We start from the raw sequence: 19,354 nt of genomic DNA on the forward strand, positions 1-19,354 counted from the left end.
ATAGCATTAGGAGATATACCTAATGTAAATGACAAGTTAATGGGTGCAGCACACCAACATGGCACATGTATACATATGTAACAAATCTGCATGTTGTGCACATGTACCCTAGAACTTAAAGTATAAAAAAAAAAAGTTAAAGGAACATTTGCATCATCACAAGGATAGAGGTCAATAGTCTGATTGTGATATTGTACTATAATTTTGCAAGCTGTTACCATTGGAACCAACTGGGTAAAAGCTATGTAGACTCTCTCTGTATCACTTCTTTTTTTTTTTTTTATACTTGCATTAAATGCTTTATTTTTTTTTTTTATTATACTTTAGGTTTTAGGGTACATGTGTACAATGTGCAGGTTTGTTACATATGTATCCATGTGCCATGTTGATTTCCTGCACCCATTAACTCGTCATTTAGCATTAGGTATATCTCCTAATGCTGTCCCTCCCCCCTCCCCCACCCCACAACAGTCCCCGGAGTGTGATGTTCCCCTTCCTGTGTCCATGAGTTCTCATTGTTCAGTTCCCACCTATGAGTGAGAACATGCGGTGTTTGGTTTTTTGTCCTTGCGATAGTTTACTGAGAATGATGTTTTCCAGTTTCATCCATGTCCCTACAAAGGATATGAACTCATCATTTTTTATGGCTGCATAGTATTCCATGGTGTATATGTGCCACATTTTCTTAATCTAGTCTATTGTTGTTGGACATTTGGGTTGGTTCCAAGTCTTTGCTATTGTGAATAGTGCCGCAATAAACATACATGTGCATGTGTCTTTATAGCAGCATGATTTATAGTCCTTTGGGTATATACCCAGTAATGGGATGGCTGGGTCAAATGGTATTTCTAGTTCTAGATCCCTGAGGAATCGCCACACTGACTTCCACAATGGTTGAACTAGTTTACAGTCCCACCAACAGTGTAAAAGTGTTCCTATTTCTCCACATCCTCTCCAGCACCTGTTGTTTCCTGCTTTTTTAATGATGGCCATTCTAACTGGTGTGAGATGGTATCTCACTGTGGTTTTGATTTGCATTTCTCTGATGGCCAGTGACGATGAGCATTTCTTCATGTGTTTTTTGGCTGCATAAATGTCTTCTTTTGAGAAGTGTCTGTTCATGTCCTTTGCCCACTTTTTGATGGGGTTGTTTGTTTTTTTCTTGTAAATTTGTTTGAGTTCAATGTAGATTCTTGATATTAGCCCTTTGTCAGATGAGTAGGTTGCAAAAATTTTCTCCCATTCTGTAGGTTGCCTGTTCACTCTGATGGTAGTTTCTTTTGCTGTGCAGAAGCTCTTTAGTTTAATTAGATCCCATTTGTCAATTTTGGCTTTTGTTGCCATTGCTTTTGGTGTTTTAGACATGAAGTCCTTGCCCACGCCTATGTCCTGAATGGTATTGCCTAGGTTTTCTTGTAGGATTTTAATGGTTTTAGGTCTAACATTTAAGTCTTTAATCCATCTTGAATTAATTTTTTATAAGGTGTAAGGAAGGGATCCAGTTTCAGCTTTCTACATATGGCTAGCCAGTTTTCCCAGCACCATTTATTAAATAGGGAATCCTTTCCCCATTTCTTGTTTTTGTCAGGTTTGTCAAAGATCAGATAGTTGTAGATATGTGGCATCATTTCTGAGGGCTCTGTTCTGTTCCATTGATCTATGTCTCTGTTGTGGTACCAGTACCATGCTGTTTTGGTTACTGTAGCCTTGTAGTATAGTTTAAAGTCAGGTAGCGTGATGCCTCCAGCTTTGTTCTTTTGGCTTAGGATTGACTTGGCGATGTGGGCTCTTTTTTGCTTCCATATGAACTTTAAAGTAGATTTTTCCAATTCTGTGAAGAAAGTCATTGGTAGCTTGATGGGGATGGCATTGAATCTATAAATTACCTTGGGCAGTATGGCCATTTTCACGATATTGATTCTTCCAACCCATGAGCATGGAATGTTCTTCCATTTGTTTGTATCCTCTTTTATTTCATTGAGCAGTGGTTTGTAGTTCTCCTTGAAGAGGTCCTTCACATCCCTTGTAAGTTGGATTCCTAGGTATTTTATTCTCTTCGAAGCAATTGTGAATGGGAGTTCACTCATGATTTGGCTCTCTGTTTGTCTGTGATTGGTGTACAAGAATGCTTGTGATTTCTGTACATTGATTTTGTATCCTGAGACTTTGCTGAAGTTGCTAATCAGCTTAAGGAGATTTTGGGCTGAGACAATGGGATTTTCTAGATATACAATCATGTCATCTGCAAACAGGGACAGTTTGACTTCCTCTTTTCCTAATTGAATCCCCTTTATTTCCTTCTCCTGCCTGATTGCTCTGGCCAGAACTTCCAGCACTATGTTGAATAGGAGCGGTGAGAGAGGGCATCCCTGTCTTGTGCCAGTTTTCAGAGGGAATGCTTCCAGTTTTTGCCCATTCAGTATGATATTGGCTGTGGGTTTGTCATACATAGCTCTTATTAATTTGAGCTACGTCCCATCAATACCTAATTTATTGAGAGTTTTTAGCATGAAGCGTTGTTGAATTTTGTCAAAGGCCTTTTCTGCATCTATTGAGATAATCATGTGGTTTTTGTCTTTGGTTCTGTTTATATGCTGGATTACATTTATTGATTTGCGTATGTTGAACCAGCCTTGCATCCCAGGGATGAAGCCCACTTGATCATGGTGGATAAGCTTTTTAATGTGCTGCTGGATTCGGTTTGCCAGTATTTTATTGAGGATTTTTGCATCAATGTTCATCAAGGATATTGGTCTAAAATTCTCTTTTTTGGTTGTGTCTCTGCCTGGCTTTGGTATCAGGACGATGCTGGCTTCATAAAATGTGTTAGGGAGGATTCCCTCTTTTTCTATCGATTGGAATAGTTTCAGAAGGAATGGTACCAGTTCCTCCTTGTACCTCTGGTAGAATTCAGCTGTGAAACCATCAGGTCCTGGACTCTTTTTGGTTGATAAGCTATTGATTATTGCCACAATTTCAGAACCTGTTATTGGTCTATTCAGAGATTCGACTTCTTCCTGATTTAGTCTTCGGAGGGTGTATTTGTCGAGGAATTTATCCATTTCTTCTAGATTTTCTAGTTTATTTGCATAGAGGTGTTTGTAGTATTCTCTGATGGTAGATTGTATTTCTGTGGGATCAGTGGTGATATCCCCTTTTTCATTTTTTATTGCATCTATTTGATTCTTCTCTCTTTTCTTCTTTATTAGTCTTGCTAGTGGTCTATCAATTTTGTTGATCTTCTCAAAAAACCAGCTCCTGGATTCATTAATTTTTTGAAGGGTTTTTTGTGTCTCTATTTCCTTCAGTTCTGCTCTGATTTTAGTTATTTCTAGCCTTCTGCTAGCTTTTGCATGTGTTTGCTCTTGCTTTTCTAGTTCTTTTAATTGTGATGTTAGGGTGTCAATTTTGGATCTTTCCTGCTTTCTCTTGTGGGCATTTAGTGCTATAAATTTCCCTCTACACACTGCTTTGAATGTGTCCCAGAGATTCTGGTATGTTGTGTCTTTGTTCTCATTGGTTTCAAAGAACATCTTTATTTCTGCCTTCATTTCATTATGTACCCAGTAGTCATTCAGGAGCAGGTTGTTCAGTTTCCATGTAGTTGAGCGGTTTTGAGTGAGTTTTTTAATCCTGAGTTCTAGTTTGATTGCACTGTGGTCTGAGAGACAGTTTGTTATAATTTCTGTTCTTTTACATTTGCTGAGGAGAGCTTTACTTCCAACTATGTGGTCAGTTTTGGAATAGGTGTGGTGTGGTGCTGAGAAAAATGTATATTCTGTTGATTTGGGGTGGAGAGTTCTGTAGATGTCTATTAGGTCCACTTTGTGCAGAGCTGAGTTCAATTCCTGGGTATCCTTGTTAACTTTCTGTCTCGTTGATCTGTCTAATGTTGACAGTGGGGTGTTAAAATCTCCCATTATTATTGTGTGGGAGTTTAAGTCCCTTTGTAGGTCACTCAGGACTTGCTTTATGAATCTGGGTGCTCCTGTGTTGGGTGCATATATATTTAGGATAGTTAGCTCTTCTTGTTGAATTGATCCCTTTACCATTATGTAATGGCCTTCTTTGTCTCTTTTCATCTTTGTTGGTTTAAAGTCTATTTTATCAGAGACTAGGATTTCAACCCCTGCCTTTTTTTGTTTTCCATTTGCTTGATAGATCTTCCTCCATCCCTTTATTTTGAGTCTATGTGTGTCTCTGCACGTGAGATGGGTTTCCTGAATACAGCACACTGATGGGTCCTGACTCCTTATCCAGTTTGCCAGTCTGTGTCTTTTAATTGGAGCATTTAGTCCATTTACATTTAATGTTAATATTGTTATGTGTGAATCTGATCCTGTCATTATGATGTTAGTTGGTTATTTTGCTCATTAGTTGATGCAGTTTCTTCCTAGCCTCGATGGTCTTTACAATTTGGCGTGTTTTTGCAGTGGCTGGTACCGGTTGTTCCTTTCCATGTTTAGTGCTTCCTTCAGGAGCTCTTTTAGGGCAGACCTGGTGGTGACAAAATCACTCAGCATTTGCTTGTCTGTAAAGTATCTTATTTCTCCTTCACTTATGAAGCTTAGTTTGGCTGGATATGAAATTCTGGGTTGAAAATTCTTTTCTTTAAGAATGTTGAATATCGGCCCCCACTCTCTTCTGGCTTGTAGAGTTTCTGCCGAGAGATCAGCTGTTAGTCTGATGGGGTTCCCTTTGTGGGTAACCCGACCTTTCTCTCTGGCTGCCCTTAACATTTTTTCCTTCATTTCAACTTTGGTGAATCTGACAATTATGTGTCTTGGAGTTGCTCTTCTCGAGGAGTATCTTTGTGACATTCTCTGTATTTCCTGAATCTGAATGTTGGCCTGCCTTGCTAGATTGGGGAAGTTCTCCTGGATAATATCTTGCAGAGTGTTTTCCAACTTGGTTCCATTCTCCCCGTCATTTTCAGGTACACCAATCAGATGTAGGTTTGGTCTTTTCACATAGTCCCAAATTTCTTGGAGGCTTTGTTCATTTCTTTTTATTCTTTTTTCTCTAAACTTCCCTTGTCTCTTCATTTCATTCATTTCATCTTCCATCAGCGATACCCTTTCTTCCAGTTGATCGCATCTGCTACTGAGGCTTCTGCAATCTTCGCGTAGTTCTCGAAACTTGGCTTTCAGCTCCATCAGCTCCTTTAAGCCCTTCTCTCCATTGGTTATTCTAGTTATCCATTCTTCTAATTTTTTTTCAAAGTTTTTAACTTCTTTGCTATTGTTTTGAATTTCCTCTTGTAGCTCAGAGTAGTTTGATCGTCTGAAGCCTTCTTCTTTCAACTCGTCAAAGTCATCCTCCATCCAGCTTTGTTCCATTGCTGGTGAGGAACTGCGTTCCTTTGGAGGAGGAGAGGTGCTCTGCTTTTTAGAGTTTCCAGTTTTTCTGCTCTGTTTTTTCCCCATCTTTGCGGTTTTATCTACTTTTGGTCTTTGATGATGGTGATGTACAGATGGGTTTTTGGTGTGGATGTCCTTTCTGTTTGTTAGTTTTCCTTCTACCAGACAGGACCCTCAGCTGCAGGTCTGTTGGAGTTTACTAGAGGTCCACTCCAGACCCTGTTTGGGTGGGTGTCAGCAGCAGTGGCTGCAGAACAGCGGATTTTCGTGAGACCACAAATTCAGCTGTGTGATAGTTCCTCTGGAAGTTTTGTCTCAGAGGAGTACCTGGCCGAGTGAGGTGTCAGTCTGTCCCTACTGGGGGGTGCCTCCCAGTTAGGCTGCTCGGGGGTGAGGGACCCACTTTAGGAGGCAGTCTGTCCATTCTCAGATCTCCAGCTGTGTGCTGGGAGAACCACTACTCTCCTCAAAGCTGTCAGTCAGACAGGGACATTTAAGTCTGCATAGGTTCCTGCTGAGTTTTTGTTTGTCTGTGCCCTGCCCCCAGAGGTGGAGCCTACAGAGGCAGGCAGGCCTCCTTGAGCTGTGGTGGGATCCAACCAGTTCGAGCTTCCTGGCTGCTTTGTTTATCTAAGCAAGCCTGGGCAATGGCGGGCGCCCCTCCCCCAGCCTCGCTGCTGCCTTGCAGCTTGATCTCAGACTGCTGTGCTAGCAATCAGCGAGACTCCATGGGCATAGGACCCTCTGAGCCAGGTGCAGGACACAATCTCCTAGTGTGCCGTTTTCCAGGCCCGTTGGAAAAGCGCAGTATTAGGATGGGACTGACCCGATATTCCAGGTGCCGTCTGTTACCCCTTTCTTTGACTAGGAAAGGGAACTCCCTGACCCCTTGCGCTTCCCGAGTGAGGCAATGCCTCGCCCTGCTTCGGCTCGCACACAGTGCGCTTCACCGACTGTCCTGCACCCACTGTTTGGCACTCCCTAGTGAGATGAAACCGGTACCTCAAGCAGAAATGCAGAAATCACCCGTCTTCTGTGTCGCTCGGGCTGGGAGCTGGAGACCGGAGCTGTTCCTATTTGGCCATCTTGGCTCCACCCCCTCTGTATCACTTCTTACAATTGCATGTGAACCTACAATAATCTCAAAATTTTAAGTTTAATTAAAATAAAAAAGAACAGTATGAGACTGTCCCCAGAAAACTGGCACCAAGAAAAGGAAACTTAAGTTCAAAATGAGGAAACAAATAAATGTAAGAAACTAAAAGAGTAAACAAAACAATGTACACTTTGGGGAAACATGGGGTTTTTTAACAAATGATGTCATGTTGAGCAGGGCTGGTTTTTTTTTTTTTTTTTTTTTTTTTTTTTTTTTGAGATGGAGTCTCACTCTGTCAGCCAGGCTGGAGTGCAGAGGCACCATCTCGGCTCACTGCAACCTCCTCCTCCCAGGTTCAAGTGATTCTTCTGCCTCAGCCTCCTGAGTAGCTGGGACTACAGGAGCCTGCCACCACACCTGGCTAATTTTTGGTATTTTTAGTAGAGGCGGGGTTTCATGTGTCAGCCAGGATGGTCTCGATCGCCTGACCTCGTGATCCGCCTGCCTCAGCCTCACAAAGTGCTGGGATTAGAGGCGTGAGAGCACGGCTTTTATTGTTTTCAATAGAATAAAGCCTTTCAATGGCTAAAAAAATTATAATGCTTTTAACATGTTAAACCATCTGGAACTAAGAAAAAAGGAAGTAAAACTATATAAGAATTTTTTTTAAAAGGTTAAATGGTAAGCACCTAATGGAACAATAAATAGAACAATAGAGAGACATCAAGTTCTTGGTTAACCACATTCTACTGACTGCAAAAAGTCATGCTAGACAAATGACTTCTTGAAGGAACCAACCATATAACCCCAGAATTAACACTACAGGCTTGATTTTCTTCAACTCTCCTTCAGTGGCATTATTTCCTCTGCCTACTTGTCATTCTTGAAGACAGCACCTGCTGAACAAATATAAAAAGTCCATATGTTATTACCACATTCTTCATTCAGTTAATTATTCAGTAATGCATGCATCTTAGCAATTATTTATTGCATGTGTATTACAAGCCAAGCCAGGGCATTGTACTAAGTAATGGCGATATAAAGATGAAAGAAATACAGAGACCCATCTCTCTTCCCCAAGAGTTCCTAGCCTATCTGGAAAAGTAATTGTGGGTTCACAAAATGGAGTGGGAAAATGTTGGGAACAGGCCCCCCAAAATCTGGCCATAAACTGGCCCCCAAACTGGCCATAAACAAAATCTCTGCAGCACTGTGACATTTTCATGATGGTCATGACGCCCACGCTGGAAGGTTGTGGGTTTACCAGAATGAGGGCAAGGAATACTTGGCCCACCCAGGGTGGAAAACCGCTTAAAGGCATTCTTAAACCACAAACAATAGCATGAGTGATCTGTGCCTTAAGGACATGCTCTTGCTGCAGATAACTAGCCCAACCCATCCCTTTATTTCGGCCTATCCCTTTATTTCCCATAAGGGATACTTTTAGTTAATCTAGTATTTAAAGAAACAATGCTAATGACTGGCTTGCTGTTAATAAATATGTGGGTAAATCTCTGTTTGGGGCTCTCAGCTCTGAAGGCTGTGAGACTCCTGATTTCCCACTTCACACCTCTATACTTCCGTGTGTGTGTCTTTAATTCCTCTAGCGCTGCTGGGTTAGGGTCTCCCCGACTGAGCTGGTCTCAGCAGGTAAATGAATAATAAGCATAGCTAACTTTTATTGAATAGTTTCAACATGCTACTTACTGTGTTAACTGCTTTCTGCATGAACTCAGTGAATCCAGCTAATACCATGGGTGGATATGATCTGTGGCCTCATTTTACAGTTAAGGAAATTGAGGTTTAGAGAGAGGAATTTGTTAAAGAGCAGATAAACCGTGGAATTCCCGTTAAAACCAGGGCACTCTGTCTCGAGAACCCACATTCCCAGTCCCTGGCCCAGAGGATGGAGGACAAGCCCCCTGCAATCCTAGTGTCTCCTAGATCATCACTAAGGAATCACTTGAATTGGGTCTAGAAGAAAGGGGATAGAATTGTATGGGTACTTGGGGGTCACAAAGGTACTGATAATGTTTTCCTGGCAGAGGGAGGAATCAAGCTAAAAGGAATTTACACAACAGTACCAAGGAATAAAAGACGTCACTCAATTATGGGATGAGAGGATTATGTGAAAAGGAGAGTGACACTGGCTGGGGAAAATGAAAGGGTTGGGGATGTCTAAGAGCAAATAAGTGACTGCTTAGGAACAGAGTCTTGGGCCACTTAATCATCATGCTGTTCTCACCTGTCTTCAGGTGAGGCTTTGTGGAAAGGTGAACAATGCTGCCACATGATTCTTGACACTTTTGATTGGCATTTTTTTTCCTTCTTCTGGATACCGTGGCTATAATTGAGGCCCAGGCTTCTTCTGCTGGCTATCACTGCTGATGTCCCATGACCCCTGAGGTACCAAAGCTCTATTCTGTTGAGAACTTAGGGAGAATTTCTCTTCCCTTCTGTGTTGTATACTATGTTGGATGGAAGTTGGGAGATAACAAGGCACCACTGCATTCTGCTTTTATTTCATAAAGAGGTGTTTTACTGAAATTAGCTCTTTGATATCTTACATTTATTTCCCTCAAGTTAAGAGATGAGTTCATAAAAGGATGCTGTTTAGAGGCATCTGAATATCACCCTACTCTGGAATAAGAATTATTCCTCTGCTAACAGATTAAGGCTAAACATGCCTTATTGATTAAGGAATCTTTTAAAAACTATTATCTCCGAGAAATTTCTCAAGACCTTCTTGTAAACAGGACTTTGTTCGTTCACATGACTAGTTCTTTAGACTGCCTGGACAGACATAAATCCTGCAGTATACAAAGCATAGGTTTAAGCCTTCCTTGCCACCTCTGCAAAATACACATTGAAGCCGAAATAATATGGACCACACCTACCAGCCTCTTTCCACACTGTTCCTCCATCAGTCTCTCAGCATCCTCTGGTCAGCATTAACAGTGCAAAGATGAACATGTACTCTTTGAAAGCAAAGTCTTACAAAAACAAGAGGGGCCCAAAACAATTCTAATAAAACATAAAATCCTGCTTATGTACTTGGTGGAACATTAGCCTAAAAAGGGAGTAATTAACAGTTGAGAGGGGCATGCATTAGATAGGAAAAGTAAAGGTATCACTTAACCAGAATCTTGAAGGATAAATCAAGGAAAGTTAAGACACAGGGCTGTAGAGTGGCAGGTGTGGATATGGCTAGACAGGGAGCGGTGGATTGTCAGCGACCCAAGAGACAAAAGAAAAGGTCCCAAGATGCAAGGAAGATGCTCAATAGATATTGAATAGGTGGAGGAATGAATGAATGACAATAAATGGTATTTTATAACATTTTTCTGCTTCCAAAATGTTTGCACAATTATTTGATATAATTTTCACAACACTCTTTTTAAAAGGCAGGGCTTTTAGGTCATATTTTACAGGTGATGAATTTGAGGTCATAAGAGGTCAGGTGACTTATTTAACATCACAGGAGTCATGCAACTAAAATGCTATCCAGGCCCCATAACCATGCCATTGTCACCTCAGTGGCCACAGAGCATCAGAAATGATGCCCATCAGAAGCAGTAAGCAGGGCAGAACTGGTCCCCTGACCTCTTGACCTGTATTTGTTGGGCTTTGGCTTCCACTTTAGTTCTTAATTTAGATGGAGAACAGCAAAGGCTTTGTTTAGAAGGGCCTTTGCTATAAACATCCCTGACTTCGCACCCAGTCACCTGAAAGGCCAGAGCAACTTGTTTAGCCAGTCTAGTCACATCTGCATTCTGAAACACTGCCGTGAAGCCAACAGCTGTAATCTTAAACCAAATGTCAACAATGAAATCTGATATGATGAAACAGGTTAGTACCTATTCATAAACAGATAATGCACAACATTGTTTATTCTAATGGAAGGTGGTAACATTAATGTTTACTATCTGGGTAAGAACAATCCTCTTTGTCCTCTAATAGATGCTTGTTTTCCCATGGAATATTGAAATTGCCACACATTGTTTAAATTAAATCATGTAGCTATTGCCAATGATTATAGTTTATGTGAATGTCAGCTTCAATATCAGTGTTATTCAGCAACAAAGCCAACATCTGAGAGTTTGTTTGCAGGAAGAAAGCAGTTCAATTCAGGAAAATAAAGCAGAGTAATTTGATGTTCATAGCAATATTTACATCAAAGATTAATGTAATGCAATAAGAAATGAACAAAAGCTAGAGAAAAATAATCAGAAGAGTTATGAGATCGCCTTTCAAATCCCTCATTATCATCATTATCAGAGAAATAAATCTATAATAGAGGAAATATTGATAAAAATATTATATGACCCTTGTCTTAATATGTCTAAGATATATCATGAAGCCAGAAAATGTGAAAGTTAACCTAAAAGTCATTGCAGGGAGAGGACACCACTCAGGCTACTCAGCAGGATGAAAAAATGATCCATTTGATAATGAAACAGAAAGAACTAACTTCCCATGGGAAGATGAATGACAGGATTACCCTGAAAATTTGTCTGTCTGTTTTGTACAAATTAATATTTACAGCTTCATAAATTGTTTTAGTTGTTCAGAATATATAAATTGCAAACTATAGTTTTGGTTTTTTTGTCCCATTATCATAATCTAATCCCATACTAATCTCATGCTTCATTTAATCCATATAATATTCAACTTTCTGTAAAGGAATGCTCATCAAAAATACATTTGAAATCTGAAATCTGAAATTCTGAAATCAAGTATTACAAAATTATGCCCTTTTCTGTGAATGAGTGATTTAGATTATTATCATATTTAAAAGCTCGTCATGTATTTTTAAGATGTCTATTTCAGAAAACCAGAATATAAAACTGAAAAATTAAAAGAAAAATGGAAAATTGGAGATCAGAAAACTTATAGTAAACTGAGAAATATATTGCCAAATTGAAAATCAGGACAAAAAGGTTTTATGCATTTTTTAGCAAGGTTTTGCTACTATATCCATGAAGGATAATTGTATTCTTAGTGAAAATAACCTATTAACTACTGCAATCACTAGCTTACTGTATCAGAGTTGGTGAAACGGCATGTAGCTATACCACGAAATCATATATGAATGATACCAAATATAGGAATAAAAACTGACAAAGGATTTCCTTCTTTCCTTCTTTCTTCTCCTCTTTCTTCTTTCCTCTCTTCCTACCCCTCTCTATCCTTTACTCTTTCCTTTCTTTATTTCTTCCTTTCCTTCTTTCTTTTTAAATCTCTACTCTGGGGTACAATCTATATTGGTTTGTATACCATAAATTTGTGCGAACAGCTTTGGAAATGTTTGAATTTTATTAGCAATCCAATTTCAATTTATTTTAGTGGTTCTTTATCACTTTTTCATTGTCCAGGAATATGCCATGATGAACCACTCTACCAAATTCTAAGCAATGAGAAGCACAAACATAAACAATTATCTCTAATGCAGCCTGTGAGTACTCTAAAGAAGCTGTATGCAACATGCTATGAGACTACAGGAAAGGACATGATTGATTCTATCTGGGTGTATGGGGAGATTTCCTGTAAGAGACAATATTTGATCTTGCATGGAATAGCAAAGAGGAATTTTTCAGATAGACAAAATGAGGATAAGGGTATTTCATGCAGAAGGGGTGTGGGGGGAAATTTGGTTAATCCAGCCAACAACAGATTAGATGATTCCGTAAATATTTCATGAAAACATATTTTAACACTTGTATTTCTACAGTCAGGATCTAATCCTACTTGATCCCTGCTTGAGTTAAGTGAGATATAAAAAAGCTGATGTTGAGACCATGCTCAAAGGACGTCATACTTAGCCTAAAGAGGCAAGGTAGTGTTGTTGGCCACTTCATAATATTGTTCATTCAAATGGTGCTGTTAATTCCAGGGTGTCATGGATTGCCCTCAAGATGATCAAGGAAAACTCTGAAAATGTTAGTGGTTCATGATGGCAAGATATTGGGGAATGTTATAAAAATTGGCATTGATAAATGCATGTACTCTAATTTGTGAGACTTCTCATGTATCTAAAACTGCTTGCTCTTGGTTATGACATCAAATGGTATGTGCAGGGCACTAGTTGAGGTGTTCGGTACTTCTTTGCACATTCAATAATATTGCTAACTATTTATTTATTTATTGAGATGGTATATCATTCTGTCACCAAGGCTGGAGTGTGGTGGTGCGGTCTCAGCTCACTGCAACCTCTGCCTCCTGGGTTCAAGTGATTCTCCTGCCTCACCTCTTGAGTAGCTGGGATTACAGGCACGCACTACCACACCTGGCTATTTTTTGTATTTTTAGTAGAGACAGGGTTTCACCATGTTAGTCAGGAGGGTCTGGAACTCCTGATCTCGTGATCCACTCACCTCGGCCTCCCAAAGTGCTAGGATTACAGGCGTGAGCCACCGCACCCGGCCAATATTGCTAACTCTTAACCTTTTATGATGTTTCCTTTTAAGAGCAGGAAAAGGATATTCTTTATAATTACAAAAGGATATACTTTATGTTTACATCAGATATTTTCTTTTTTTCTCACAATGTTGACATCATCATTCAAATATAACTCCCAGGCTGTATGTACTGTAAGTTTATTTTCTGTATAAATGAATCTTTTTTATCCTGCTGACTAACTTATATTTTTCCTGGATATATAGACTGGAATTATATTCACAGAACAAGTGTATAGATACATTAAATTGTAAAAAAAAAGGCTTATTTTTATATTTTATTTATACCATTGATCTGATATTTAAAACTGCAAACTCAGGAGCAAAGTCATCCAATTCATCTTAATGCAGTGAGATTCAAATGCATTAAAGCTGTAGATTTTACAGCTTAAAGTCATCTTATAAATGATTTACTTCAGCATCCTCATATTCAATATGAGAGACATTGGTCAAATGAGATGATGACTTACTCTTGATTCCTGTTATTTTACAAGTTATGGAATTAGAATATCAATTTTCGGATTCCCGGCTCTGTGTTCCTTCCCCTACTCTATTGTGGTTACCCATATATCAATATATTTTTAAAATATAATCATAAAATTAGTTTTAAGGGGCCCTTAAATATCATTTAGTACTCCTCTTCTTTGAGTCAATAAAACTTTTGTATTCTGCACAGACAGTAATCTACTAATTTCTGAAGATAATGACATATGGTAAATTAGAGTATTATTTAAATGTCATCCCCAAACTATTGTTTTTCCCTTTAAATAAATGAATATAAGTTTCATTCTTAAATAGAATATTATTATATCTTGGCACAAACATTACTTTGCCACTATAGCAAATTTCAATAAAAATGGAATACAATTTGTCCACAACCTATCTATTTCTAAAAAAAAGAAATTTCACCACTATTTCTGAAAGAGCAGTGGCATTAAAATATGCTTACAAGTTGTCTTAATTGCTAAGGATTTATTTAATGCAAATGAGTTATTATATAGTGTAAGTGTCCCTGCCTCCGACCACCCTGGGATTTTTGCTGTGAAAAATCGGCCTATCTCTATCTCTACAAAAAATAAGCAGCCTTCACAAAGACACAATGCCATCAGTTCCCTGCAGTTTGTAAGTCAACTCACAGAAAGCACCAGGAACATTTTTGTCTATAAAATCAGACATTAACCAAACAACTCCAAAGTCTACTTGAGTTCAGTTTGGTGGATTACACATAGGTGACAGTGCTACGTGACTTCAAAAGTATCCACTAAGGCCTGGACTTCATGTGGAACACTGTGTAATTAGTGCACTTTTCCTAATCGGACTGTGATCTCTACCATTGCACTGTTTTAGATCACCTTCCCCTACATCTTTGAGGAAGGACTTTGGAGACAAAGTGTCTGAATTCCAGTTCCTGCTCTGGGGCAGGCTATGTATGCAGCTCCATTCTAATCCTCAGATTCTTTATTTGTAAAATGGGAATAAGAACACCTAGCTTGTAAAGTTTTAAGGAAGGTCAAATAAAATAATACTTTTGAAACACCTAAGCATATTACCTTGGATATACAGAAATACATACATCCTATATACATAATATTCCTGTGGAATTGCAAATGTTTACATACCAAATACAGACAGTGCCCAATTTATGATGTTTTGACTTAAGATTTTTCAAATTTATATTGGTGCAAAATTAATACACATCCAGTAAAAACTGCACGTTGTATTTTCAATTTTGATATTTTCTTGGCTAGTGTTATGTGATAAGATACTCTCTTGCAATGCTGGGTAGGAGCAATGAGCCACAGCTCCTAGTCAGACATACAATCAGGAGGATAAACAACTGTTACTCTACATTGTACTATGTTGCCACATGTTTTTGCCCAACTCTAGGATAACAGAAGTGTTCTGAGCATGTTTAAGGTAGAGTGGGCCAAGCTACCATGTTCTGGAAGTTAAGTGTATAAAAATCCACCTTTCAACTTATGATATTTTCAATTTAAAATGGATGTTGGGACATAACCCCACTATAAGTCAAAGAGTAACTGTATTGTGATCCACTTTAGTTAAAATAAAATGATAAGGCACATATTTCAATATTATTGGGAGAAATAATTTTAGGGGAAATCATTGTGTTTGATACACATGCTTTTGTGAAGGCAGGATACACGGTTCTTCATAATCTTTATTCAAAGTAAACAGAGAAAATTGAGAAATATTTACAAATCTGTTACCATAAAGGCACAACATACAAAAAGGATTAGCCATGTACTGATTTAACAAATCTATACATATTCTTTATTCTGCCATTATAAAATAGATTTGGAGGCAAATGTGTTGCAGATGGAAGAAACCCTCCTGTAATATTGTTTTTATTTGCAGATTATTATTTTTATTTCCTGAGAATATAATCCTTAACCTAAAGACTATAATTACAACAAGGAACTTGCACATGCTTTTTTATAGATAATGTTGCCTGTTGGAGTATTTTTACAGTAAATTGGATTTACTTACCAAATCATAAAGCACAAAATAGCCCTTTGATGTTTAGCTTAATATCTATGTCTGCCCTTGCTAAATATTTACTAATGCATCTACTATATGTGACATGGATTTATTTGTTCATAAGAAAGTGTTTTAATTTTAAATTTCTCCTTTCAAGGCTATTTGCAAAAAACTTAATTTATGACTCTAATATATTTATTTGCAAACAAAACACAGAGATTATTTCTTCTACAATGATGAGTACAAACCAATGTTGACTGTGGCTAGTAAGGTTGGTATTTTTGTTATTTTTGTTACCTATTCTCACTTCTACCATTTGACATGTATGCTAGGGCTGACAGGAAAACAAAAGTAGAATCATTTCTCCTTCTTCTGGAGGAAAATAAAATTTAATACACCAGGGTTCAGAATCGAGTTAACCGTCCTGCTGGGACGTGGGTTTTTTTCTTAAACTTTGTCCCCACCTTCCTATAACAATTACTTACAAATTCTAAGGTCCCCTCTTCAATTTGGAGCTATGTCTCCTCTTTCTATTTCCCTTACTAGATACTGGTATCCTGACCAGAAACTCAAGCTTATGGCTGGTGCCTAATACCTGCTGAGAATTCTCTCCGAGTCCTGGTGTGGGTTGGTTTGTCCTAGTCTCTTAACAAGTTCTTCTCCAAGGTTCTCTGGAGACTTCCTCATCAAAGAAGTGACAACCAAACACTAACTTTTGTTTTGTGGTGCCTTGAGTATATCTCACACTGAACAAAAGTGCATGTAAAACCTTGCAGTTTGAATCATGAAACTGGCGTTGCTTTTCCCTTTGAGCATAAGGATCATCCTGGCTAATGGCATCAAGACAAAGCCATCTGTTGAGTAATTGGTTAGTCTTGGGAACAAAAAGGTAAAACAAAGGGGCTACAGGCCCCATGCAAGTCCAAAACCCAGCAGGGAAGTCATTAAATCTTAAGGCTCCAAAATAATCTTCTTTGACTCCATGTCTCATATCTAGGCTGCACAGATGGAAGGGGTGGGCTCCCAAGGCCTTGTGCATCCCCATCCCTATGGCTCTGCAGGGTGCAGTCTCCATGGCTGCTTTCACAGCCAGGTTTTGAGTGCCTGTGGCTTTTCTAGGTGCACAGTGCAAGCTGGATCTACCATTCTGGGGTCTGGAGGATGATGACCCTCTTCTCAGAGCCCCACTAGGCAATGCCCCAGTGAGAACTCTCCATGGGGGCTCCAATTCCACATTTCCCCTCCAGACTGCCCCAGTATAAGTTCTCCATTAGGGCTCTGTGCCTGCAGCACACTTCTGCCTATACATTCAGGCATTTCCATACATCCTCTGAAATCTAGGCAGAGGCTCCCAAGCCTCAACTATTTCCCTCTGTGCACATGCAGGCTTACCACCATGTGGAGGCCACCAAAGCTTGTGGCTTACACCTTCTAAAGCAGCAGCCTGAGACATATCTGGGGACTTTTTAGTCATGTCTGGAGCTTGAGCAGCTGGGACACAGAGAGCAGTGTCTGGAGGTTGTACAGGGCAGCAGGGCCCTAGGCCTGGCCTGCAAAACTATTCTTCCCTCCTAGGCCTCTGGGCCTGTGACAGGAGGGGCTGCTGTGAAGGTTCCTGAAATGCCTTCAAGTCATTTTCCCCATTGTCTTGGCTATTAACATTCAGCTCCTCTTTACTTATGAAATTTCTGCAGCCAGCTTGAATTCCTTCCTAGAAAATGGGCTTTTCTTCTCTACCACATGGCTGGGCTGCAAATTTTCCAGAATTTTGTGCTCAATTTCCGTTTAAAATATATGTTCCAGTTTCAGGTTATCTCTTTGAGCATGCATATGAGTATACACAGTTAGAAGCAGCCAGGCCATGTCTTGAATGCTTTGCTGCTTAGAAATTTCTTCCAACAGACACCCTAAATCATCTTTCTCAAGTTTAAAGTTCCACAAATCTCTGGAGCAGGGAAACAATGCCTCTAGTCTCTTTGCTAAAGCATAGCAAGAGTCACCTTTACTCCAGTTCCCAATAAGTTCCTCATCTCCATCTGGGACCATCTCATCCTGTATTTCATTGTCCATATTACTATCAGCATTTTGGTTACAACCATTCAACAAATCTCTAGAAAGTTCTAAACTTTCTCTCATCTCCCTGTCTTCTTCTGAGCCCTCCAAACTGTTCCAACCTCTGCCCATTACCCAGTTCCAAAGCTGCTTCCACATTTTGAGGTATCTTTATAGCAATGCCCCACTTCCCTGGTACCAATTTTCTGTATTAACCCATTCTCACAGTGCTATAAAGAAACACCTAAAACTGGTTAATTTATAAAGAAAATAGATTTAATCAGCTCATTGTTCTGTGGACTGCACTGCCTGTTTGCTGTTGGCTGAAGAGAAATTCTTGTTTCTGTGACTCACTTTGGTGGAGAAAGAGGGGCAAGAGATAGGGTAGCAAGAGAAAGTCAGAGAGATGTTGATTGTGATGCCTTCCAATCTCCTTTAATTTAAAATATTCAGCATGCCAAAGCACGATACTTTTGAGTATCATTTTCTGAGCCTCAACAGTTCATGCTAAATAATATTTCTGTCAAATTTTGCTTTGTGGAAATGGTAAGCTATTTAGATAAATTCTCTCTCTCTCTCTCTCACACACACACACACACATACACACACACACACATCTCAAAACTTTGAATATAAGAAATTAAAACCATGTTAAAAGTGTCAAAGAGCAAACAAAACTGTTGGAAAATTCCAAGTCAAAGTTTTACCCTAAAGTGAAAATCAGGGAGCTTAGCCGAACAAAGAACAATTAACCTCATCTTCTCTCATCCCCAAAAGACTTTGAGTTTTCTTCATTTTGGGTGATTAGATTATCTGGTTTAAGTAAAAATGAGGGAAAGAGAGAAAGAGGGGTACAAAAGTCAAAAGTTAGAGCTTGCTCAGAAAGGGGAATCTGGGACCTAAAAGGGCTAAATCCTTAGTGTTCAGGAAAACAAGAACTCATCTCATCCTCAGGAAATCAGGAAGAAAGCCATGTGGGTGTTGAACAGAATGGGAGAAAAAGGGAAAGGAAAAACATCAAGAACACACGCCCATGAATTGGCCTTACAGTTGATACAAGAGCTAGAAAGAAATTATTTAGGCAGATATTGAGGTTAAGAGAGTCCTCAGTAAGGTGTCCCTTTTAGCAAAAAACAACCCCCAAATCATTTCTTTTCTAGCAAAGAGAAGCCTGTAAAATCAAGCTGCAGACATAAATAAGCAAGCTGGAATCTTGCGTAGGTAAATGCCAGCAGCTGTGCCATTAGGAAAAGGCTACCTGGGGGCCAGGCATGTTCAACATGGACGTTCCCTGTTCCCTTTTGTTTGTCACCACGTGTGCAGTAAAAAGGCAGGCAACATGGCGCCAGCCAGATAGAGACCCTATCTGCATAATAAAAGATTAGGGTGAGATGGCCAGCTTCTTTGCATGCTATGCAAACAACACATCTGGTCCAACCAGTCTCTCGGGCCCTATGTAAATCATACACCACCTCCTCAAGCTCGTCTGTAAAACCCCGTGCACTTCACCACAAAACCAGAAGACCCACTCAGAAGCCTCTCTCTGCAGAAGAAAGAACTATTCTCTTTCTTTTGCCTTTTAAATCTCTGCTCTTAAACTCACTTCTTGTGTGTCCGTGTCCTCGATTTCCCTGGCATGAGACAACGAACCTCAGATATTTACCCCAGACAACGACACCGCTTCACTGTAAGTGTGTTAAGACAAGGAAGCACTATAAGAGATAAAGTCAGCTAATAAAGATTCCATCAGGAAAATAAATACACACACCAAAATATATCTATACAGATACACCTATATATCATAGTGCATAGACAGATATACTAGCATTTATATATACACACACTAGCATATGTTTATATACTAGCACATATATATATACACTATCGTATAC

This window comes from Nomascus leucogenys, chromosome X (genome assembly GCF_006542625.1).
Source record: "Nomascus leucogenys isolate Asia chromosome X, Asia_NLE_v1, whole genome shotgun sequence".
In the NCBI taxonomy this organism is placed as follows: domain Eukaryota; kingdom Metazoa; phylum Chordata; class Mammalia; order Primates; family Hylobatidae; genus Nomascus; species Nomascus leucogenys.